The sequence below is a fragment of the Ranitomeya variabilis genome, chromosome 4 (genome assembly GCF_051348905.1).
Source record: "Ranitomeya variabilis isolate aRanVar5 chromosome 4, aRanVar5.hap1, whole genome shotgun sequence".
NCBI lineage: Eukaryota > Metazoa > Chordata > Amphibia > Anura > Dendrobatidae > Ranitomeya > Ranitomeya variabilis.
In genome coordinates this window covers 606,680,037-606,705,278 of record NC_135235.1, presented here as the reverse complement: position 1 = coordinate 606,705,278, position 25,242 = coordinate 606,680,037, and the positions used below count along the sequence as shown (strand labels likewise).

Genomic DNA, 25,242 nt, shown 5'->3' with positions numbered 1-25,242 from the left:
CTTGTAGGCATTCGGAGGATACAATTCCTGTCTCCAATTTTTCACAGGCAAGGTCCAAGACGGTGTGGCGAAATGTGTACGGGAAATACCTAGCAAATGTACACAAGGACCTTGCCTGGGCAATTGTCCACCAGTGCCTCCCTACTCGTGAGTTCCAACATAGGCGAGGGCTGGTGGCAAGGGCCAAATGTCCAAGAGGGACATGCTGCGAGAACGAGTCTGTACTACATCTCATGTGGAACTGTCCATTTGCACAGGAGGTATGGAGAAAGGTAGGGCCACTACTAAAGTGGGCATGTGGCCTGAGAGATTTTAACCATATTTATGTCTTGTACGGTCTTTTTAGGTGCCCAAATCTTAAACAATTCAGAATGGCCTGGATAATTATTAATTGTTTTAAAAATGCCATGTGGAAAGTCAGAAATATTTTACTTTTTAAACGTGATTTTATTGATTCAGCTAATTGTATAAAAATCGCTCTAAGTGAAATGTATATTTATTACCTTAGAGACAAAAAACTGTATGGTGCAAAAGAAGCTGCTTCAATGTGGTGTATACAATTATGGAACACAATTGTGTGATTGGTTTTTATATTTGTGTTTTTTATATTTGTGTTTTTTAAAATGTCTTGGTATTTCTGTGTATTATTCATTGTAATGTTTCAAATGTTCCTTTTTTTTGTAATGTGTTATTTTTGTGAACAATAAAATTATGTTGAAACCTTATCTGTTCTTATCAGTTTAATATCTGATACGTCCCCTATTTGGGGACCATATATTAAATGGATTTTTGGAACAGGGAGATGGAAGAAGAGCTTGCTCTGTCCACTCCACGCATTGACCCGTTATTGCAGTATCTCCGGGACCAGTGCACTCCTTCTCTGATCCAGTTTCTAAAAACAGATTGAATTGAAATCAGCGTGAGTTGTCTTTTAACCCTTTATGTGAATTGATTTCAGGGTCAAAGAAGCACTTTTCTCAGGCCAAGTGTAGCATTTTGTTTGATTTCTCCTGGCCAATTGCAACATTTTCTGCGCCTTGCCTGGCCTTGCTTTCACCTATGTCTGTCAAACATTGCATTGCATTCAATATGCAATCAATCAATCAATCAATCAATCAATTTGTCTTTACTGGTTGCTGCAACAGGTGTGTTAAGATTTAGGCCTTTCTTACAGTGTTGCAAATATACTGTGTCGGCTACCAAACTAGGCCCCTGTTGTCTGTCAGCACTTGCTATTTAAATTGAAGTATCCAATGAGTAGTTCTGCCATACATACTGCATTTCTGACCGCAGGAATTCTTTTTTGAAACATTGTCTCCCTCTTGTGGACCACCGGCTTTTCAATGCGTTGTATTATATGCATTTTTAAAAGAAAAAAATAAGTAAAAATGGTGCCTGTGCTGATCTTGAATAGGCTTGTCTTGTCCATCTACACCTGTGTGTGTGAGCATTCTAATGCTTTTCACCAACCAGGTGCGCTGCCCGCAGTAGATAGAATCTTAGCACGGAACATTCATGTGCTGTCACAATGGGGCTGGCTGGAGGGTGTGGTCAAAGTAGGCGGAGTTATGCAGATTCAAAACGCGTCGTGCACAGCTTGAACAAACACTCACACACAGACAGACAGACACACACTCTCCGTCTCTCACACACAGACACACATACACAGCAGAACTGTCATTGACAGCAGAACTGTCATTGAGAAGGCCTCCAGAGTTTCTGAAAATGTCCTCCCTGCGGCGGCAATCTTTTGCTCTGTCTCCACAATGGGTATTGGTGGTAGGCCTTGGTGCGGCCCACGGGGCACAGCGGCTTCAGTATCGCTTCTCGGCCTCATGGCTGCGATCAATCAGTCTAACTGAGAGATTGTAGTCAGGTCGGGTGCTTTCGGTACCCTCTCTCTCGGCCTGGGGGGATCGCTCCTCTTCGGAGGGGCTTCACCCCCCTGCTGCTATAGGGAGAGAGGATTAGTCCGGAGCAACGAGTTGCGATCGCCTTAAAAGGGCGCTAGCCTTTTTTTGTGTGTTTACAGCTGGAGTTCTTTTTCGGAAGGATGCCGGCTGCACTTACCTTTGCATCGGGAGAACCCCGGATGAGGAACACGGTCCGTATCGAGGTCTTGGAGAGATACAGGAAGGAGAAAGAAATCCGCTACGTTTGCAACACCGTCCTTCTTGGGATCCTGGAGTTCGGCAGAGAGGACATCTTCTGTTTTCAGGACAATGAGCAGAAAGGTACTTATACTATTACCTTTAGGAGCCATGGTTGTTGTCAGCAGTTGGTCCAAAAGGTGAATGACAACATCTGTGCTGATGAACTGGAGGGCCTGGTCTTCTCCCTGCTTTTCGTCCAAGAGGAGGTACAAATGATTGTTTTCTTTCCAAATCCTTTTGTTGAAGTATTGGACATTTTAACCTGTTTGCGTCGCTATTGCGATGAAGTAACCTTTCAAGGGAATGTTAAAAACGCCGTTGGTTTCTGGTGTGGCAAGCGGAAATTCCTGGTGCGGCTGAAGAAAAATCCTGAGGGCTTTGGAGGAACAGAGCATCCCCCCTCTACCATCACCATTGGGAAGAGCCGTGGCTACTTATTCTACACAGGTATGCCTATGTATTGCAGGAACTGTGGCAAGATGGGGCATACCCAAGGTAATTGTGTGGAAAGAAGGGCATTCCGCTGCAATAATTGTGGCCAACTCGGACACTTAATGAAGGATTGCCCTCAAAAGAAGGCTTGTAACCTATGCGGGGAGGATGGACATATGTTCCGAGGATGCCCACATAGGACCAAAGTCCGTACGTATGCAGAGGCGGCTGAGAGACCCGTGCCAAGGCAGGAACCAGCTATTGTCCCGGTCCATGCTGTGCTGAATATCCCAGAGACCGGAGTAAGGCCTGAGCCAAGTCCCACTGTTCCTACAGCAGGGGAGGCGGCTGAGAAGGCCAAGGGCGCAGAGGAGAAGGTGGGGACGGAGCAGGAGTGTGGTGGCCCTCAGGGAGGCCCTCCTGTGTCGAAGTCCCGGAAAAAGGGCGGAGGGCGGACCACCCAGAGACTGGAGCAGGGGGACTCTCCCGTTGGGGAGGTAACCCTTGTGTCGAAGGTCTCGAATGAGACTGGTGTGTTGGAGCAGAGCGCCCCCACTATGTTGGCGGTGGGGGGCACTGTGGCGAAGACCCCAGTCTTTCCCAGGGACTCGAGCCAGCAGACCACAGTTTTTTCTCCTACAGGTGATGGTGTGGATACGGTCATCGTGTCAGATCTGGAGGTCCCCCAGGAAGTAAGAGGCCATGTAGCTATCACAGAGGACGACTGCACGAGTGAGCTGTCTGAGCCGTCTGGAAAGAAGCTGCGGGGGGATACTCTTCTGGAGGCCAATCCAGAATCTCCGGATGTGTGTTTTCCCAGCGGAGACATGTGGCTGAACACGGACTCTTCTGGGTATCCACTGCCTGGTTCCTCGGATCCCCAGAACATTGACTCTCTTCCTTCACTGCCAGAAGTGATTGATGATTACATGGAAACCATTGAGGATAGCTCTCCTCCCCCATGACATAAATGCCATCCATGAGGTGTCTCTCACTTAATGTGAGATCTCTAAAGAGCCCTGTCCGCAGGGCTGCTCTTTTTGATTTTTTTGAAACATTAGACTTTGACATATGTTTTTTACAGGAGTGTGGTCTGCAGCATGGAATCCGGTATAACGAGATAAAAAAGGACTGGAAACTAGGGCCCTCTGTATGGTCGGGCTCAAACGAGAACAAGTCTGCTGGTGTGGGTCTGCTCTGCCGAGGTAATAACATCATCATCTCCTCTGTTACTGAGATTGTACCCGGCAGAGCTATCCTAGTACATTTGTGTTTTAATAATTTTAATTTCCGTGTCATTAATGTGTACGCTCCACCAGATAAACAGGAGCGTATACGTTTGTTTGAAATTTTACCGGTTTTCTGTGTAGGGTCATCTCCTCTCTTAATAGCCGGGGATTTTAATTGCCTGAATGTGAATGAGCGCCGAGGAGGGGGTGACCCAATCCGTAAGATAGATAAGTCGTGTTTTTTACTAAATAGCTTGCAGACTGATTTTAAGTTATGCGATGCCTGGAGGTCGCTTTCGCCGACGGACCCAGGATTTACATGGTCCGGTCGGGGAGTGGCTTCCAGGATCGATTTTATGTTTTTATCTGAGGATTTTAGCCCTGTACAATTTGTTTTAATGCCTAATTTATTCTCTGATCATAAAATTTTAAGCTTAAAGATAGAGTATCAAGGAGAGCTGAGGATAAATAGAGGTTTATGGCGCCTGGGAGTCCATTTGCTGGAAGACCCTCAGGTGAGGTCAGACTTCTGTAACGCCTACCAGGAATGGAGACAGCTAAGGCCTCCATATATTAAAATCCTATCCTGGTGGGAAGTGATCAAAGATAAAATAAGGTTTTTTTTTATCAGGGCTGGAAAGAGGAAGGCGCGGCTGAAAAAGCAGATTTATGTAAATTTAAATATGAGACTGCAAACTCTCCATAAATTTAAAGAGATAGGACTAGAGGTGGAAGATGATATTGCAAGCCTAAAAACTGAAATACAATTGTGCCTAGATCAAAAAGGTAAAGAAATAATTTTTAATTCCAAAGTGAAACATTTAGAAGAAGGTGAGAAGTGTACACGTTTCTTTTTTAAAAAAGTGATGGAGAAAAAGGAGACGATCACCTGTCTTGATGGAGAAACAACTGTGGAAGGTATGAAGAAGGTGGCTTTTAATTTTTATAGAGACCTTTTTAGTAAAAAAAGTGTAAATAATGTGTTTTTACAAGATGCTCTTAATATCCTAGATTTTAAGTTAAGTTCTGTAGACCAGGGGTTTTTAATAGATGATGTCAGCATGGAAGAACTTTTTAGTGTTTTTAAAAGTTTTTCAAAAGGGAAAGCCCCAGGAGCAGATGGTCTACCTGTTGAATTTTATTTGACTTTTTGGGATGTTTTAAAGGAGGATCTTTTAGCACTTTTTAAAGAGGTTTTTATGTGTTCAGAGCTGCCGAAGTCATGGAGGAGGGGGATAGTGTCCTTAATTTATAAGAAAAAGGGCGCTCGCGATGACCTCAGGAATTGGAGGCCTATCACCCTCCTCAACATGGATTATAAAGTTTTAGCCAAAATTATTGCTTGTCGTTTTAAAACTGTTATTAATAAACTGATACAACCCGAACAAGTATGTGGAGTACCAGGGAGGAATATTGCTGAGATTTTAAATGTGATTAGAGATGTAATATGGTACTCTAGGGATAGAAGTCAGAGCCTGGCCCTGTTGGCGCTGGACTTTGAAAAGGCGTTTGACAGGGTCTCGCATGAGTATCTTTTTAAAGTTTTAAAACAAATGGCGATCCCCGACATGTTTTTATCTCGTATTATGATTTTATATAATAATGTGTTTTCTCAAATTTCTGTCAATGGCTTTTTAACAGATTTTATCCCGTTGGAATCCGGAGTGAAGCAGGGGTGTCCATTATCCCCAATTCTTTTTATTTGTGCTATGGAACCCCTGCTGTGTATGATCCGGAGAGACAAAGTGGTCCGAGGGGTTCCTATTCCGGGTGGAGGAGGGGCCCAAGTCAAAGTATTTGCCTACATGGATGATGTTACTGCCATCTGTACAGATCCTGCTTCACTCCGGAGAGTGGTAATGTGCACCAATTTTTTTAGTCAGGCTTCAGGTTTTAAAATGAATTTTAATAAAACTGAATGTTTGATTTTGGGTTCCTGGGATACAAATGACCTACCAGCAGTGAAATTGAAGCACGACAATGTTAAAATCTTGGGAATTGTATTTGACGCTAAAAATGATGGACACGTGAGCTGGGAGGAGGTACAACATAAAATAGTGAAAAAACTCTCCTTCTGGAATTTGAGAAGCTTGTCAATTGAGGGAAAAATTTTAATCATTAAATCTGTTTTGTTGCCAATGATGCTTTATATTGCCATGGTATATCCCCCTTCTGAGTTGATGCTAAAAAAACTAACTCGATGTATCTTTATGTTCATTTGGGGATCAAAAATGGAAAAGCTGAGGCGAACGGAGATGTATAAAAAACAACAAAATGGAGGAAAAGATGTCCCTGACTTGCATCTGTATTTGTATGTAAATTTCTTTTGTTTTTGTTTTAAAGTTTTTAACACTAATTCTACTTTTAGTCTGTTTTTAAAATATACTTGTGGTTTTATTTTTAAAAAATGGTTCAGACCATGCTTATCAGCACCCATTTTATTATGCCCGCCCAAGCATTTTATTGTTTTAGAAAAGGTGATAAGGACTCATAAATTAAAGGACTTGGATGCCGATCTCCTTCTGGACAGAAGAAAATTGATGGTTCATCTGAGAAGAGAAGAAGGAGTGTCCCCTGTGAGCAACTTCTCATGGAGTAGATCCAAGCGTGTGTGGAGGAACGTCTTTGGAAAATTCTTGGCCAACATTCACAAAGACCTTGCATGGATGGCTGCCCGCCAGTGCCTCCCAACCAGAGACTTCCAGCATAGGAGAGGCCTGGCGGCGCGGGCAAAGTGCCCAAGAGACTCTTGCCGAGAGGATGAGACTGTTTTACACCTTTTTTGGAACTGCTGTTTTGCACAAGAACTTTGGGGGAGATTTGGGATACTTTTAAAATGGGTATGTGGTCTTAAAGATTTTAGCTATGAGTATGTTTTATATGGACTTTTTAATTGCCCCACTACACACCAGTTCAAAATATGCTGGTGTATAATAAACTGTGCCAAAAATGCAATCTGGAAAGTGAGAAACATTCTACTTTTTAACCGTGATTTTATCTCTGTTAATGATTGTATTAAATTGGCTTTTAGTGAAATGTTTATTTATTTTTTAAAGGATGTTAAAGATGTGGGGAAGAAAGAAGCGAATCGTAGATGGTGTTTTTATATGTGGAATACTGTTTTATATTAAGTTGTTTCATGTTGTTGTATTTTATTATTGTAATTTTTTATGTTTCTTTTGCACAAAAGGTTTCAAATTTTCTTGTTCTATGTCTTATGACTAAATAAAATTTTGTTGAAACCTTATCTGTTCTTATCAGTTTAATATCTGATACGTCCCCTATTTGGGGACCATATATTAAATGGATTTTTGGAACAGGGAGATGGAAGAAGAGCTTGCTCTGTCCACTCCACGCATTGACCCGTTATTGCAGTATCTCCGGGACCAGTGCACTCCTTCTCTGATCCAGTTTCTAAAAACAGATTGAATTGAAATCAGCGTGAGTTGTCTTTTAACCCTTTATGTGAATTGATTTCAGGGTCAAAGAAGCACTTTTCTCAGGCCAAGTGTAGCATTTTGTTTGATTTCTCCTGGCCAATTGCAACATTTTCTGCGCCTTGCCTGGCCTTGCTTTCACCTATGTCTGTCAAACATTGCATTGCATTCAATATGCAATCAATCAATCAATCAATCAATCAATTTGTCTTTACTGGTTGCTGCAACAGGTGTGTTAAGATTTAGGCCTTTCTTACAGTGTTGCAAATATACTGTGTCGGCTACCAAACTAGGCCCCTGTTGTCTGTCAGCACTTGCTATTTAAATTGAAGTATCCAATGAGTAGTTCTGCCATACATACTGCATTTCTGACCGCAGGAATTCTTTTTTGAAACATTGTCTCCCTCTTGTGGACCACCGGCTTTTCAATGCGTTGTATTATATGCATTTTTAAAAGAAAAAAATAAGTAAAAATGGTGCCTGTGCTGATCTTGAATAGGCTTGTCTTGTCCATCTACACCTGTGTGTGTGAGCATTCTAATGCTTTTCACCAACCAGGTGCGCTGCCCGCAGTAGATAGAATCTTAGCACGGAACATTCATGTGCTGTCACAATGGGGCTGGCTGGAGGGTGTGGTCAAAGTAGGCGGAGTTATGCAGATTCAAAACGCGTCGTGCACAGCTTGAACAAACACTCACACACAGACAGACAGACACACACTCTCCGTCTCTCACACACAGACACACATACACAGCAGAACTGTCATTGACAGCAGAACTGTCATTGAGAAGGCCTCCAGAGTTTCTGAAAATGTCCTCCCTGCGGCGGCAATCTTTTGCTCTGTCTCCACAATGGGTATTGGTGGTAGGCCTTGGTGCGGCCCACGGGGCACAGCGGCTTCAGTATCGCTTCTCGGCCTCATGGCTGCGATCAATCAGTCTAACTGAGAGATTGTAGTCAGGTCGGGTGCTTTCGGTACCCTCTCTCTCGGCCTGGGGGGATCGCTCCTCTTCGGAGGGGCTTCACCCCCCTGCTGCTATAGGGAGAGAGGATTAGTCCGGAGCAACGAGTTGCGATCGCCTTAAAAGGGCGCTAGCCTTTTTTTGTGTGTTTACAGCTGGAGTTCTTTTTCGGAAGGATGCCGGCTGCACTTACCTTTGCATCGGGAGAACCCCGGATGAGGAACACGGTCCGTATCGAGGTCTTGGAGAGATACAGGAAGGAGAAAGAAATCCGCTACGTTTGCAACACCGTCCTTCTTGGGATCCTGGAGTTCGGCAGAGAGGACATCTTCTGTTTTCAGGACAATGAGCAGAAAGGTACTTATACTATTACCTTTAGGAGCCATGGTTGTTGTCAGCAGTTGGTCCAAAAGGTGAATGACAACATCTGTGCTGATGAACTGGAGGGCCTGGTCTTCTCCCTGCTTTTCGTCCAAGAGGAGGTACAAATGATTGTTTTCTTTCCAAATCCTTTTGTTGAAGTATTGGACATTTTAACCTGTTTGCGTCGCTATTGCGATGAAGTAACCTTTCAAGGGAATGTTAAAAACGCCGTTGGTTTCTGGTGTGGCAAGCGGAAATTCCTGGTGCGGCTGAAGAAAAATCCTGAGGGCTTTGGAGGAACAGAGCATCCCCCCTCTACCATCACCATTGGGAAGAGCCGTGGCTACTTATTCTACACAGGTATGCCTATGTATTGCAGGAACTGTGGCAAGATGGGGCATACCCAAGGTAATTGTGTGGAAAGAAGGGCATTCCGCTGCAATAATTGTGGCCAACTCGGACACTTAATGAAGGATTGCCCTCAAAAGAAGGCTTGTAACCTATGCGGGGAGGATGGACATATGTTCCGAGGATGCCCACATAGGACCAAAGTCCGTACGTATGCAGAGGCGGCTGAGAGACCCGTGCCAAGGCAGGAACCAGCTATTGTCCCGGTCCATGCTGTGCTGAATATCCCAGAGACCGGAGTAAGGCCTGAGCCAAGTCCCACTGTTCCTACAGCAGGGGAGGCGGCTGAGAAGGCCAAGGGCGCAGAGGAGAAGGTGGGGACGGAGCAGGAGTGTGGTGGCCCTCAGGGAGGCCCTCCTGTGTCGAAGTCCCGGAAAAAGGGCGGAGGGCGGACCACCCAGAGACTGGAGCAGGGGGACTCTCCCGTTGGGGAGGTAACCCTTGTGTCGAAGGTCTCGAATGAGACTGGTGTGTTGGAGCAGAGCGCCCCCACTATGTTGGCGGTGGGGGGCACTGTGGCGAAGACCCCAGTCTTTCCCAGGGACTCGAGCCAGCAGACCACAGTTTTTTCTCCTACAGGTGATGGTGTGGATACGGTCATCGTGTCAGATCTGGAGGTCCCCCAGGAAGTAAGAGGCCATGTAGCTATCACAGAGGACGACTGCACGAGTGAGCTGTCTGAGCCGTCTGGAAAGAAGCTGCGGGGGGATACTCTTCTGGAGGCCAATCCAGAATCTCCGGATGTGTGTTTTCCCAGCGGAGACATGTGGCTGAACACGGACTCTTCTGGGTATCCACTGCCTGGTTCCTCGGATCCCCAGAACATTGACTCTCTTCCTTCACTGCCAGAAGTGATTGATGATTACATGGAAACCATTGAGGATAGCTCTCCTCCCCCATGACATAAATGCCATCCATGAGGTGTCTCTCACTTAATGTGAGATCTCTAAAGAGCCCTGTCCGCAGGGCTGCTCTTTTTGATTTTTTTGAAACATTAGACTTTGACATATGTTTTTTACAGGAGTGTGGTCTGCAGCATGGAATCCGGTATAACGAGATAAAAAAGGACTGGAAACTAGGGCCCTCTGTATGGTCGGGCTCAAATGAGAACAAGTCTGCTGGTGTGGGTCTGCTCTGCCGAGGTAATAACATCATCATCTCCTCTGTTACTGAGATTGTACCCGGCAGAGCTATCCTAGTACATTTGTGTTTTAATAATTTTAATTTCCGTGTCATTAATGTGTACGCTCCACCAGATAAACAGGAGCGTATACGTTTGTTTGAAATTTTACCGGTTTTCTGTGTAGGGTCATCTCCTCTCTTAATAGCCGGGGATTTTAATTGCCTGAATGTGAATGAGCGCCGAGGAGGGGGTGACCCAATCCGTAAGATAGATAAGTCGTGTTTTTTACTAAATAGCTTGCAGACTGATTTTAAGTTATGCGATGCCTGGAGGTCGCTTTCGCCGACGGACCCAGGATTTACATGGTCCGGTCGGGGAGTGGCTTCCAGGATCGATTTTATGTTTTTATCTGAGGATTTTAGCCCTGTACAATTTGTTTTAATGCCTAATTTATTCTCTGATCATAAAATTTTAAGCTTAAAGATAGAGTATCAAGGAGAGCTGAGGATAAATAGAGGTTTATGGCGCCTGGGAGTCCATTTGCTGGAAGACCCTCAGGTGAGGTCAGACTTCTGTAACGCCTACCAGGAATGGAGACAGCTAAGGCCTCCATATATTAAAATCCTATCCTGGTGGGAAGTGATCAAAGATAAAATAAGGTTTTTTTTTATCAGGGCTGGAAAGAGGAAGGCGCGGCTGAAAAAGCAGATTTATGTAAATTTAAATATGAGACTGCAAACTCTCCATAAATTTAAAGAGATAGGACTAGAGGTGGAAGATGATATTGCAAGCCTAAAAACTGAAATACAATTGTGCCTAGATCAAAAAGGTAAAGAAATAATTTTTAATTCCAAAGTGAAACATTTAGAAGAAGGTGAGAAGTGTACACGTTTCTTTTTTAAAAAAGTGATGGAGAAAAAGGAGACGATCACCTGTCTTGATGGAGAAACAACTGTGGAAGGTATGAAGAAGGTGGCTTTTAATTTTTATAGAGACCTTTTTAGTAAAAAAAGTGTAAATAATGTGTTTTTACAAGATGCTCTTAATATCCTAGATTTTAAGTTAAGTTCTGTAGACCAGGGGTTTTTAATAGATGATGTCAGCATGGAAGAACTTTTTAGTGTTTTTAAAAGTTTTTCAAAAGGGAAAGCCCCAGGAGCAGATGGTCTACCTGTTGAATTTTATTTGACTTTTTGGGATGTTTTAAAGGAGGATCTTTTAGCACTTTTTAAAGAGGTTTTTATGTGTTCAGAGCTGCCGAAGTCATGGAGGAGGGGGATAGTGTCCTTAATTTATAAGAAAAAGGGCGCTCGTGATGACCTCAAGAATTGGAGGCCTATCACCCTCCTCAACATGGATTATAAAGTTTTAGCCAAAATTATTGCTTGTCGTTTTAAAACTGTTATTAATAAACTGATACAACCCGAACAAGTATGTGGAGTACCAGGGAGGAATATTGCTGAGATTTTAAATGTGATCAGAGATGTAATATGGTACTCTAGGGATAGAAGTCAGAGCCTGGCCCTGTTGGCGCTGGACTTTGAAAAGGCGTTTGACAGGGTCTCGCATGAGTATCTTTTTAAAGTTTTAAAACAAATGGCGATCCCCGACATGTTTTTATCTCGTATTATGATTTTATATAATAATGTGTTTTCTCAAATTTCTGTCAATGGCTTTTTAACAGATTTTATCCCGTTGGAATCCGGAGTGAAGCAGGGGTGTCCATTATCCCCAATTCTTTTTATTTGTGCTATGGAACCCCTGCTGTGTATGATCCGGAGAGACAAAGTGGTCCGAGGGGTTCCTATTCCGGGTGGAGGAGGGGCCCAAGTCAAAGTATTTGCCTACATGGATGATGTTACTGCCATCTGTACAGATCCTGCTTCACTCCGGAGAGTGGTAATGTGCACCAATTTTTTTAGTCAGGCTTCAGGTTTTAAAATGAATTTTAATAAAACTGAATGTTTGATTTTGGGTTCCTGGGATACAAATGACCTACCAGCAGTGAAATTGAAGCACGACAATGTTAAAATCTTGGGAATTGTATTTGACGCTAAAAATGATGGACACGTGAGCTGGGAGGAGGTACAACATAAAATAGTGAAAAAACTCTCCTTCTGGAATTTGAGAAGCTTGTCAATTGAGGGAAAAATTTTAATCATTAAATCTGTTTTGTTGCCAATGATGCTTTATATTGCCATGGTATATCCCCCTTCTGAGTTGATGCTAAAAAAACTAACTCGATGTATCTTTATGTTCATTTGGGGATCAAAAATGGAAAAGCTGAGGCGAACGGAGATGTATAAAAAACAACAAAATGGAGGAAAAGATGTCCCTGACTTGCATCTGTATTTGTATGTAAATTTCTTTTGTTTTTGTTTTAAAGTTTTTAACACTAATTCTACTTTTAGTCTGTTTTTAAAATATACTTGTGGTTTTATTTTAAAAAAATGGTTCAGACCATGTTTATCAGCACCCATTTTATTATGCCCGCCCAAGCATTTTATTGTTTTAGAAAAGGTGATAAGGACTCATAAATTAAAGGACTTGGATGCCGATCTCCTTCTGGACAGAAGAAAATTGATGGTTCATCTGAGAAGAGAAGAAGGAGTGTCCCCTGTGAGCAACTTCTCATGGAGTAGATCCAAGCGTGTGTGGAGGAACGTCTTTGGGAAATTCTTGGCCAACATTCACAAAGACCTTGCATGGATGGCTGCCCGCCAGTGCCTCCCAACCAGAGACTTCCAGCATAGGAGAGGCCTGGCGGCGCGGGCAAAGTGCCCAAGAGACTCTTGCCGAGAGGATGAGACTGTTTTACACCTTTTTTGGAACTGCTGTTTTGCACAAGAACTTTGGGGGAGATTTGGGATACTTTTAAAATGGGTATGTGGTCTTAAAGATTTTAGCTATGAGTATGTTTTATATGGACTTTTTAATTGCCCCACTACACACCAGTTCAAAATATGCTGGTGTATAATAAACTGTGCCAAAAATGCAATCTGGAAAGTGAGAAACATTCTACTTTTTAACCGTGATTTTATCTCTGTTAATGATTGTATTAAATTGGCTTTTAGTGAAATGTTTATTTATTTTTTAAAGGATGTTAAAGATGTGGGGAAGAAAGAAGCGAATCGTAGATGGTGTTTTTATATGTGGAATACTGTTTTATATTAAGTTGTTTCATGTTGTTGTATTTTATTATTGTAATTTTTTATGTTTCTTTTGCACAAAAGGTTTCAAATTTTCTTGTTCTATGTCTTATGACTAAATAAAATTTTGTTGAAACCTTATCTGTTCTTATCAGTTTAATATCTGATACGTCCCCTATTTGGGGACCATATATTAAATGGATTTTTGGAACAGGGAGATGGAAGAAGAGCTTGCTCTGTCCACTCCACGCATTGACCCGTTATTGCAGTATCTCCGGGACCAGTGCACTCCTTCTCTGATCCAGTTTCTAAAAACAGATTGAATTGAAATCAGCGTGAGTTGTCTTTTAACCCTTTATGTGAATTGATTTCAGGGTCAAAGAAGCACTTTTCTCAGGCCAAGTGTAGCATTTTGTTTGATTTCTCCTGGCCAATTGCAACATTTTCTGCGCCTTGCCTGGCCTTGCTTTCACCTATGTCTGTCAAACATTGCATTGCATTCAATATGCAATCAATCAATCAATCAATCAATCAATTTGTCTTTACTGGTTGCTGCAACAGGTGTGTTAAGATTTAGGCCTTTCTTACAGTGTTGCAAATATACTGTGTCGGCTACCAAACTAGGCCCCTGTTGTCTGTCAGCACTTGCTATTTAAATTGAAGTATCCAATGAGTAGTTCTGCCATACATACTGCATTTCTGACCGCAGGAATTCTTTTTTGAAACATTGTCTCCCTCTTGTGGACCACCGGCTTTTCAATGCGTTGTATTATATGCATTTTTAAAAGAAAAAAATAAGTAAAAATGGTGCCTGTGCTGATCTTGAATAGGCTTGTCTTGTCCATCTACACCTGTGTGTGTGAGCATTCTAATGCTTTTCACCAACCAGGTGCGCTGCCCGCAGTAGATAGAATCTTAGCACGGAACATTCATGTGCTGTCACAATGGGGCTGGCTGGAGGGTGTGGTCAAAGTAGGCGGAGTTATGCAGATTCAAAACGCGTCATGCACAGCTTGAACAAACACTCACACACAGACAGACAGACACACACTCTCCGTCTCTCACACACAGACACACATACACAGCAGAACTGTCATTGACAGCAGAACTGTCATTGAGAAGGCCTCCAGAGTTTCTGAAAATGTCCTCCCTGCGGCGGCAATCTTTTGCTCTGTCTCCACAATGGGTATTGGTGGTAGGCCTTGGTGCGGCCCACGGGGCACAGCGGCTTCAGTATCGCTTCTCGGCCTTTTGGCTAAGATCAAGTGTAGTGGCTTAATTGTTGCTGTGCTTGGTCTGGTCTAAGGTGTCTGGGGTACCCGGTTCGTCGGCCTTGGGGGATTGTCCTTACTTAACGGTGGGGACTTCTCCCCCTTGCTGCTATAGGCGTCCGGCTTAGTCCCCAGACAACGAGGAGTGATCGCGTCTTGTTTTCAGGGAGACCTGAATCAATAAGGGCGTTCCTTTTTGCTGAGCGTTTAAACGCTTAGTGGGCAGTGTAGGTTCTCGGGGTACCCCCTTCTTGGTCTTGGGGTCGAGTCTTGCCTCTGGTGGGATTCGGTCCCTTGTTACTATTAGGAAGGGGCTTAGTCCCTGAGAGCCGAAAATGCCGTTCTCTTTTGGATTTGCAGTGGGGGAGACTCCTCTGCGACAATCCATTAGGATCGAGGTGGATGAATGCCAGCGCCATGAAAAGAACTTACACTATATAGTGAATGAGGTTCTTTTTGGGTTCTTCCTCCTAGAGAGAAATAAAATCCTGTGTCTGTACGACCAGGAGTTCCGTGGCCGGTATACCATCTCGTTTACGGCCAAATCGTGCTGTGAGAACATCCATGCAGCATTGATGGGTGCGGACAAGGACAGTGACGTACTGAATGGACTAAGGTTCGATTTTCTGTATGGCGAAGAAGAAGTACCATTGGTGCTCTTCATGTACAGTCCATTTGTCTCCGAGGGCGATATCGAAACCTTTTTGAGGCGTTACTGCAGGTCAGTGCGCTTCTCACATGAGATCCTCAACTCCCAACGCTTCTGGAATGGGAAGAGGAAATATCTCGTGAAATTCCATATGGAACGTGGTAACATTGGGGGCTTATGCCATCCGCCTGCCACTTTCGCGATTGGTAGTGTCAGGGGGTTCCTACGCTACCCAGGAATGCCCTTGCGATGCCGAAACTGCCAAGAATATGGGCATACACGAGAAAGTTGCGCAAACGCTCATGTAGTCCTCTGCAACAAATGCGGTAAGAGTGGGCACACCTCCGCCATGTGTGACTCTGACATCGTATGTAATCTATGTGGGAAGGCCGGTCACGCTTTCAGAAATTGTCCGAGCAAAAGGACAAGAGCTGATGGTCCATCTAAGTCAGGCCAACGGACTATCACCGAAGGGAGTATGGCGACACCTGCCCCTGGACCTGGGTTGGCGCACGCTGACGGGTCCGGACCAGGCCCTTCTGTAGTCCCGCCGGAAAACTTGCCGGTGGATTCTCAGAGGGATGGTCGTAGGGGCTCCATAAATCCTCCTGTGGATTCCCAAAATGTGGAATTGATCGACGTAGTGGCTCTAGATGTTACAGTCCCCCAGAGTCAAAAGGAGAAAAGGGCCTCGGTCAGCATGAATGCACCCCCGGCATTGTGCGGAGCCGAGGAGACCTCTAGTACCTCGATGGAAAAGGAAAATCCCAGTTTCGCCCTACCGTTAACGGGAAACTCGGGTAAAGGCAAGCGGGGTACGAATCCTTATCGATCAGCCAGTGCGGAAAATCGGAGGGAAACCACTAGGGCGCGAAATAAAAAAGATCCTAAAACCACATCGGATCGTAAGCCATGTACCAGAAGTCGCAGTAATTCCTTGACCAGATCGAGAGCGGAGAATGACCAGAGGGATGACATCATAGACCAGACCTCCAGGATGACAGCAAACCAGACCTCCATGATGACAGCAGATGTAGATGAACCAGAGAATATGGACTCCTCGCAGCATCTGAAAAGACAGAGAGATGAAATAAAGCAGCCTAAGGTTCAGAGGAAATTGGGATGTCGAAGTACTGGAGAGGAGCCAAGAGAGGATGCCACCTTTCTTCCTGCCTCGGATCCAAGTAATATTCGACAATTCCTGACCCCTGGAGAGGTGGAGGAGGAGACTCTGCAAACAGGTTTTTTTCCTTCAATAAGTTCTGATTCCTCTTAAATGTCTGCTCCCATAAAGACTGCCTCACTAAATGTGAGGTCCCTAAAGAGCCCTATACGCAGGGCTGCTTTATTTTCTTATTTAGAGACACTTGACTTTGATTTTTTATTCTTACAAGAATGTGGCATACAGTGCAACTTAAATTACAAGGACTTAAAAGAAGATTGGACACTGGGCACTTCCGTGTGGTCTGGTGCCAATGATTGCCGAGCTGCTGGAATTGGACTTCTCTGCCGTGGTCATTCTACCATCATCCAGTCCGTGACTGAGATTATGCCGGGTAGAGCTATCTTAGTCCATCTCAGTTTCAAAGGACTTCCTATGCGTATATTAAATGTATATGCTCCTCCTGGAAAGCAGGAGAGAGCTGAATTATTGGAAATGTTGCCTTTATTTTGTGTTGGGTCAACCCCCCTGTTGGTTGGAGGAGACTTCAATTGCACGCGGGAGGGGGAATGTCGACAGGGTGGGGACGTGAATCGTAAGGACCGTACCACCTATTTATTAAAAAGTCTGATTGATGATTTTAAGTTGCAAGATTGTTGGAAGGTGCTCATGCCGGCGGACCCGGGGGTTACATGGTCCAATGGTAGAGTTTCTTCTAGGATTGATTTTATGTTTGCGTCAACTGGTTTTAAGCCCCAAAAATGCTCTCTTTTATCTAATTTATTTTCAGATCATAAGGTTTTATCTGTGGAGCTGGAGCTGGAGGGGGAACAAAAAACCTCCAGAGGCCCATGGAGATTAAATATAACTCTCCTAGAGGACCCTGAGATCCAGGAAAGGTTTGTGCACGTGTACCGACACTGGCAATCCAAAAGAGACCCCAGGGCCTCTATGCTAGGTTGGTGGGAGAGTATAAAACCTAAAATTAAATTTTTCTTTATTAAGGAGGGGAAAAATAAAGCTAAACAGAAAAAGCAGTGGTTCTATGTTTTAAATATGAAATTACAAGTACTGTTTAAATTAAAAGAAGTCGGGGTTGATGTAGATGATGATATTGCAAATTTAAAGTCTGAAATAAAAAGTGCCCTGGATGAGAAAGGAAAACAAATAATTTTTAACTCCCATGTACAGCATCTGGAGGAAGGAGAAAAATGTTCCCGTTTCTTCTTCAAAAAGGTAATGGGGAGGAGGGATGCAATTTTAAATCTGGAGGGTGAAACTAATACTGTGGGAATGCTAGATAAAGCCTTTCATTTTTATCAACACCTTTTTAATACCAAAGTGATAGACCCTTCATTTTTAGATTATGCTATTAATTCCCTTGATTTTAAGTTGGATTCTTTGGACCAAAGTATTTTATCCAGTAATCTTACCAGTGAGGAACTTTTAAGGGGTTTTAAAAGCTTCTCCAATGGGAAAGCTCCCGGAGAGGATGGTTTACCCATTGAGTTTTATCTGACCTTTTGGGGGATTTTAAAGGAGGATATGTTTTTATTGTTCAAAGAAGCTTTTAATACTAAGGAATTACCCCCTTCTTGGAGGAGAGGTCTGGTGTCTCTAATATACAAAAAAGGAGACAGGAGCCAACTTAAAAATTGGCGGCCTATTACACTTTTAAATATTGATTATAAAATTTTAGCCAAACTCATGGCGCTTCGTTTAAAACCTTTTATTTCAAAATTAATTCACCCTAACCAAGTGTGTGGAGTTCCCGGTAGAACGATAGCGGAGCCTCTCAATATAATTAGAGATGCTATATGGGATTTTAAAGAGAGAGGTCAAGGTCTTGCCATTTTATCTTTGGATTTCGAAAAGGCCTTTGACAGGGTGTCACACGATTTCCTTTTTATGGTTCTTAAAAAAATGGCGTTTCCAGAGAAAATTTTAACCCGCATCATGCTTTTATATAATTCTTGTTTTAGTCAAATCTCCATAAATGGGTTTTTAACAAAGGGTTTTCCTCTGCTGTCTGGGGTAAAACAGGGGTGCCCTCTGTCTCCACTACTCTTTATCTGTGCGATGGAACCACTGCTAACTTTATTAAGGAAAGATAAAGTAATTAAAGGGGTACCTATTCCTGGAGGGAGGGGCATGCAAGTTAAAGTCTTAAGTTACATGGATGATGTCACCATATTATGCCCAGATTCCACCTCCCTCAGAAGGGTATTGAGAAATACTCAATTCTTCTGCGAAGCCTCTGGTTTTAAACTAAATGTGGACAAAAGTGATTGTTTTAATGTGGGTAGATGGGACTCTTCTATAACCCCTGGGATAGTGATTCAAACAAATCAGATTAAAATTTTAGGTATTGTTTTTAACCAAGCTAATGAAGGTACCCCTAATTGGGACTCCACTATAGACAAATTAGAGAAAAAGATCTCTCTCTGGAAATTAAGGAACCTCAGTATGGAAGGGAAAATTCTAATTATCAAGGCTGTTTTAATTCCCATTATGTTGTATGTTGCAATGGTTTTTCCCCCTTCCAATTTACAGATTAAGAAAGTAACCAGAATTGTTTTTATGTTTTTATGGGGTTCCAAAATGGAAAAATTAAAACGAGTTTTGATGTATAAAGACAAAATTAATGGGGGTAAAGATGTACCCAATTTTTTTACTTTCTTTTATATAAAATATTTCTGTTTCTGTTTTAAAGTTTTTAAATCTGATGGCATTTTTAGTTATTTTTTAAAATATGCAGCAGGAATGATTTTTAAAAGATGGTTCCGCTTACCTTTGGATTCTCCTGTGCTCCTATGTCCTCCTAAACAGTATGTAATACTTGAGAAAACGGTCAGGCTGTTAGGTCTCCAGGAATTGGAACCTGACATATTGGGAGATCAGAGGAAGGTATCAATGGCTTGTAGGCATTCGGAGGATACAATTCCTGTCTCCAATTTTTCACAGGCAAGGTCCAAGACGGTGTGGCGAAATGTGTACGGGAAATACCTAGCAAATGTACACAAGGACCTTGCCTGGGCAATTGTCCACCAGTGCCTCCCTACTCGTGAGTTCCAACATAGGCGAGGGCTGGTGGCAAGGGCCAAATGTCCAAGAGGGACATGCTGCGAGAACGAGTCTGTACTACATCTCATGTGGAACTGTCCATTTGCACAGGAGGTATGGAGAAAGGTAGGGCCACTACTAAAGTGGGCATGTGGCCTGAGAGATTTTAACCATATTTATGTCTTGTACGGTCTTTTTAGGTGCCCAAATCTTAAACAATTCAGAGTGGCCTGGATAATTATTAATTGTTTTAAAAATGCCATGTGGAAAGTCAGAAATATTTTACTTTTTAAACGTGATTTTATTGATTCAGCTAATTGTATAAAAATCGCTCTAAGTGAAATGTATATTTATTACCTTAGAGACAAAAAACTGTATGGTGCAAAAGAAGCTGCTTCAATGTGGTGTATACAATTATGGAACACAATTGTGTGATTGGTTTTTATATTTGTGTTTTTTATATTTGTGTTTTTTAAAATGTCTTGGTATTTCTGTGTATTATTCATTGTAATGTTTCAAATGTTCCTTTTTTTTGTAATGTGTTATTTTTGTGAACAATAAAATTATGTTGAAACCTTATCTGTTCTTATCAGTTTAATATCTGATACGTCCCCTATTTGGGGACCATATATTAAATGGATTTTTGGAACAGGGAGATGGAAGAAGAGCTTGCTCTGTCCACTCCACGCATTGACCCGTTATTGCAGTATCTCCGGGACCAGTGCACTCCTTCTCTGATCCAGTTTCTAAAAACAGATTGAATTGAAATCAGCGTGAGTTGTCTTTTAACCCTTTATGTGAATTGATTTCAGGGTCAAAGAAGCACTTTTCTCAGGCCAAGTGTAGCATTTTGTTTGATTTCTCCTGGCCAATTGCAACATTTTCTGCGCCTTGCCTGGCCTTGCTTTCACCTATGTCTGTCAAACATTGCATTGCATTCAATATGCAATCAATCAATCAATCAATCAATCAATTTGTCTTTACTGGTTGCTGCAACAGGTGTGTTAAGATTTAGGCCTTTCTTACAGTGTTGCAAATATACTGTGTCGGCTACCAAACTAGGCCCCTGTTGTCTGTCAGCACTTGCTATTTAAATTGAAGTATCCAATGAGTAGTTCTGCCATACATACTGCATTTCTGACCGCAGGAATTCTTTTTTGAAACATTGTCTCCCTCTTGTGGACCACCGGCTTTTCAATGCGTTGTATTATATGCATTTTTTAATATAAAAAAATAAGTAAAAATGGTGCCTGTGCTGATCTTGAATAGGCTTGTCTTGTCCATCTACACCTGTGTGTGTGAGCATTCTAATGCTTTTCACCAACCAGGTGCGCTGCCCGCAGTAGATAGAATCTTAGCACGGAACATTCATGTGCTGTCACAATGGGGCTGGCTGGAGGGTGTGGTCAAAGTAGGCGGAGTTATGCAGATTCAAAACGCGTCGTGCACAGCTTGAACAAACACTCACACACAGACAGACAGACACACACTCTCCGTCTCTCACACACAGACACACATACACAGCAGAACTGTCATTGACAGCAGAACTGTCATTGAGAAGGCCTCCAGAGTTTCTGAAAATGTCCTCCCTGCGGCGGCAATCTTTTGCTCTGTCTCCACAATGGGTATTGGTGGTAGGCCTTGGTGCGGCCCACGGGGCACAGCGGCTTCAGTATCGCTTCTCGGCCTTTTGGCTAAGATCAAGTGTAGTGGCTTGATTGTTGCTGCACTTGGTCTGGCCTGAGGTGCCCAGGGTACCCGACTCCTTGGCCTGGGGGGATCGCTGCATCTAGCGGTGTGGCTTCACCCCCCTGCTGCTATTGGGGAGTCGGCTTAGTCCCTGGGCAACGAGAGGCGATCACTTTGCGACTGCATTCATTTGTGGTGGGCAACTGTCATCACACATAGCTGTGGTGGCAACATCTGAAGGAACGGAAGAAGAATCGGAAGGAAGTTAAGAGGATCGTGGCAATGGATTTCTGGAAAAAGAAGAGGTGTTTACGCTTTTTTGTGAAATTGGAAGAAGAGGAGTGTTTTTTGGAGGAAAAATGGATTGTGGAAACTCTAAGGAAACATGGAATTGAGGAAGAAGAGATTTATTGTATGCAGGAGATTAAGTACGGGAAAGTTTATGATGTGACTCTGGACTCGGACGAAGGATGTGTTCGTTTTTTTAAGGACTGGAGTGGGGAAAAGTCTGGAAAAATTGAAGTAAGTGCATCATTTCTTGGGAAACCAAGAAATGTGGTAATTTCTATGGATAATCCGTTTGTTGAAACTGAGGAGATAATGGTTTTTTTGACGAGTAAATGTAAAATTGTAAAGTTTCAGAAGTTGTATAAGAACAAGGTTGGTGTATGGAATGGGAAAAGACGTTTTTTGGTCTGGACAGCAGGAGATGGCAATTTGCATAATGGGAGGATTATGGTAAATGGGAATTCTGGGTACTGTTATGTGGAAAGTAGTAAGAAAACTTTTGTAGGCAATGGAAAGGATGGCCTTTTGTATGAAGGAAAAGTTAAGGAAAAGTTGGAGGAAAATATAATTGATGAGAGAAAAATGGAAACGTCTGTGAAGGGAATGGTGGGAGGAAAGATGGCGGACTTAAAAAAGGGAAAAGAGAAGGTGAAATTGAAGATTTATATGGAGGAGCCTGAGAAGAGAACTATAATGGATAAAGATGAAGACAAAGTTAGAAAGGTTGTGAGTGCGGAGAAAAGAGTTAATGGAAAATGGAAGCGAAAGACAATTCAAAAGGAAAAGAAGGAGACTGTGTGTAAAGAGAAGGAAAAGAAAGAGGAAAAATTTGAGATTCGGGAAGAGGAAGAGATATGTGAAGAAGATTTATGTGAAGTTTGGGAGGAAATTCAAAAAAGGGAGATTGTGTGTAATAAAGATTTAGAGATAAGCGTTTGGTGGGAGGAGGATGGGCAAGATGGTATTACCTGAGTTTAAGGTTTAGAGTTGTATTAGTAGGATTTTTGTAATATCAGTTTTTGGGAATGTAATCATTATGTTTATCTCTTTGAATCAAAAGAAAGCTAAAAATTAATAATTTAAAATTTTTCATTTGAACACGATGATGGATTTGGTCCATCATCATATGTATATAAATATGTGTGATGGTACTTGTAATCTGAGTGTAAAAAAGAAAAAAAAAAAAAAAAAATCTGTTCTTATCAGTTTAATATCTGATACGTCCCCTATTTGGGGACCATATATTAAATGGATTTTTGGAACAGGGAGATGGAAGAAGAGCTTGCTCTGTCCACTCCACGCATTGACCCGTTATTGCAGTATCTCCGGGACCAGTGCACTCCTTCTCTGATCCAGTTTCTAAAAACAGATTGAATTGAAATCAGCGTGAGTTGTCTTTTAACCCTTTATGTGAATTGATTTCAGGGTCAAAGAAGCACTTTTCTCAGGCCAAGTGTAGCATTTTGTTTGATTTCTCCTGGCCAATTGCAACATTTTCTGCGCCTTGCCTGGCCTTGCTTTCACCTATGTCTGTCAAACATTGCATTGCATTCAATATGCAATCAATCAATCAATCAATCAATCAATTTGTCTTTACTGGTTGCTGCAACAGGTGTGTTAAGATTTAGGCCTTTCTTACAGTGTTGCAAATATACTGTGTCGGCTACCAAACTAGGCCCCTGTTGTCTGTCAGCACTTGCTATTTAAATTGAAGTATCCAATGAGTAGTTCTGCCATACATACTGCATTTCTGACCGCAGGAATTCTTTTTTGAAACATTGTCTCCCTCTTGTGGACCACCGGCTTTTCAATGCGTTGTATTATATGCATTTTTAAAAGAAAAAAATAAGTAAAAATGGTGCCTGTGCTGATCTTGAATAGGCTTGTCTTGTCCATCTACACCTGTGTGTGTGAGCATTCTAATGCTTTTCACCAACCAGGTGCGCTGCCCGCAGTAGATAGAATCTTAGCACGGAACATTCATGTGCTGTCACAATGGGGCTGGCTGGAGGGTGTGGTCAAAGTAGGCGGAGTTATGCAGATTCAAAACGCGTCGTGCACAGCTTGAACAAACACTCACACACAGACAGACAGACACACACTCTCCGTCTCTCACACACAGACACACATACACAGCAGAACTGTCATTGACAGCAGAACTGTCATTGAGAAGGCCTCCAGAGTTTCTGAAAATGTCCTCCCTGTGGCGGCAATCTTTTGCTCTGTCTCCACAATGGGTATTGGTGGTAGGCCTTGGTGCGGCCCACGGGGCACAGCGGCTTCAGTATCGCTTCTCGGCCTTTTGGCTAAGATCTGTAGTGGATCTTGTCAATTGGCTAAGGTGATCTGGGGGAATCTCATACACTCGGCCTTTTGGACTTTGGTCTAATTGTTGCTATTGGGTGCAGAGTAAACCTGGGATTGCCTTTTCTTCCTGGAAATCGTGTCCGTGGTCCGTGGAGTGGTGGTCGTTGGACGTTGGAGAGCGGAATTTGGGAGGAACTGCGATCGGTGTTCTTTTTTTCCTTTGGCATCTGAAAAAGGAGAGAAAAATCATGGAGGAAAGGAGGGAAAACCAGGAGAGCAATCCGAATGACTATTTTTCGGAGCATTATGCGTTGAAGGATACCATCAGGTTTGTGGTAAGCCCTGGTTATCGGCAGGTGAAAGACTCACAATATATTTTTGAGGTGGTGTGCAAGCTCTTGAAGATAGAGAAAGAGCAGCTATTTTGTTTTCAAACTTTTTTTACACGAGGAATGTATGATGTTACACTACGTAGCACCTCGCAATGTGAAAATGCCTTCGCTCTCTATGGAGTTAATAGAGGGAAGGAGGAACTGGAGGGAGTGACGGTGATCCCCTCTTTCCAGTTAACATTGAAATTGCTGACTATTCATGTATTTAATCCGTTTGTTTCAGACTCTGATATAGAAAATTTCCTTGGTAGATATTGCGATAAGATTATCCCAAGGAAGCGTGTGGAAACAAGTTTCGGAGTTTGGAATGGAAAACGAGTGTTCTTGGTGCAATTTAAGAGAGACTCGAACGAGGAAGGTGGCGTGTGTAGACCGCCGCAACAAGTCTACATTAGTCATAGTCGCGGTTACTTGTATTTTCAAGGGATGCCGAGTTATTGTCGCAGGTGCAAGAAATATGGACATAGGGATGAACAATGTAAACAATGTCATAATTGCACCGGAGCTCCTCATCAAGCAAGTGAGTGCCCAAAAAATAAAAGGGACGAAGAAAGAATGGACACATCATCAGAAGAAAAACAGCAAGAGGCTAATGATGATGTGGAAGTAGGAATAGCTACAGAGGAGAGGAAAGAAAAAGAGGAAAGTGTAAATAGAGAAGAGGAGGAGACAGAAAAGAAGAAAAAAGAGGAGAAGAAAGGAGAGGAGGAAAAGGTGATGGAAGCAAAGAAGAAGAAAGAGGAAAGGTCTAGAAAATCACACGAAGAAGAGATGAGGAAGATGGAAGAAAGGAAAAAGAAGAGGGAGCAAGAGGAACAAAAGAAGAAAGAAGAGCTGGAGAAAGAAGAACTGAAGAAAGAAGAACTGAAGAAAGAAGAACTGAAGAAAGAAGAACTGAAGAAAGAGGAACTGAAGAAAGAAGGAAAGAAAACTGAAGGAGTTAAAGGAGCCATATTAATGGGGTTGGGGCAAATGGTTCAAAAACGTCCTCCGTCCAGTAAAGGAAGTAATGTAGGGGGTGTAGGTGGGGAGGAGGAGGGAGAAAAAAGTGATTTTCCCACATTGGTAGAACCCACCCCTTCTAGTTCCCTATCACAAAGTCTTCCATGCGCGCAGGAGCGAATGGACTGCTCGGGGAAATCCTTAAAAAGAAGTGGGGAAAGAA

The 25,242-nt window shown here is 42.8% G+C and overlaps 1 long non-coding RNA gene, 1 other non-coding gene and 5 pseudogenes across 2 annotated transcripts in view; 6 read left to right on the top strand and 1 right to left on the bottom strand.

Moving 5' to 3' along the window:
- LOC143769239 (uncharacterized) overlaps nucleotides 1–25,242 on the bottom strand; it is a 281,786-nt gene that overhangs the window by 202,616 nt on the left and 53,928 nt on the right. The gene's annotated exons all lie outside the window — the stretch shown is intronic.
- On the top strand, nucleotides 668–878 carry LOC143771278 (U2 spliceosomal RNA; annotated as a pseudogene).
- On the top strand, nucleotides 7,014–7,214 carry LOC143771264 (U2 spliceosomal RNA; annotated as a pseudogene).
- On the top strand, nucleotides 13,350–13,550 carry LOC143771263 (U2 spliceosomal RNA; annotated as a pseudogene).
- On the top strand, nucleotides 14,492–14,637 carry LOC143770819 (U2 spliceosomal RNA; annotated as a pseudogene).
- Nucleotides 19,923–20,133, top strand: LOC143771277 (U2 spliceosomal RNA; annotated as a pseudogene).
- LOC143770682 (U2 spliceosomal RNA) lies at nucleotides 22,536–22,723 on the top strand. Its single transcript, XR_013214701.1, has one exon. It is a non-coding gene; the product is annotated as a U2 spliceosomal RNA (small nuclear RNA).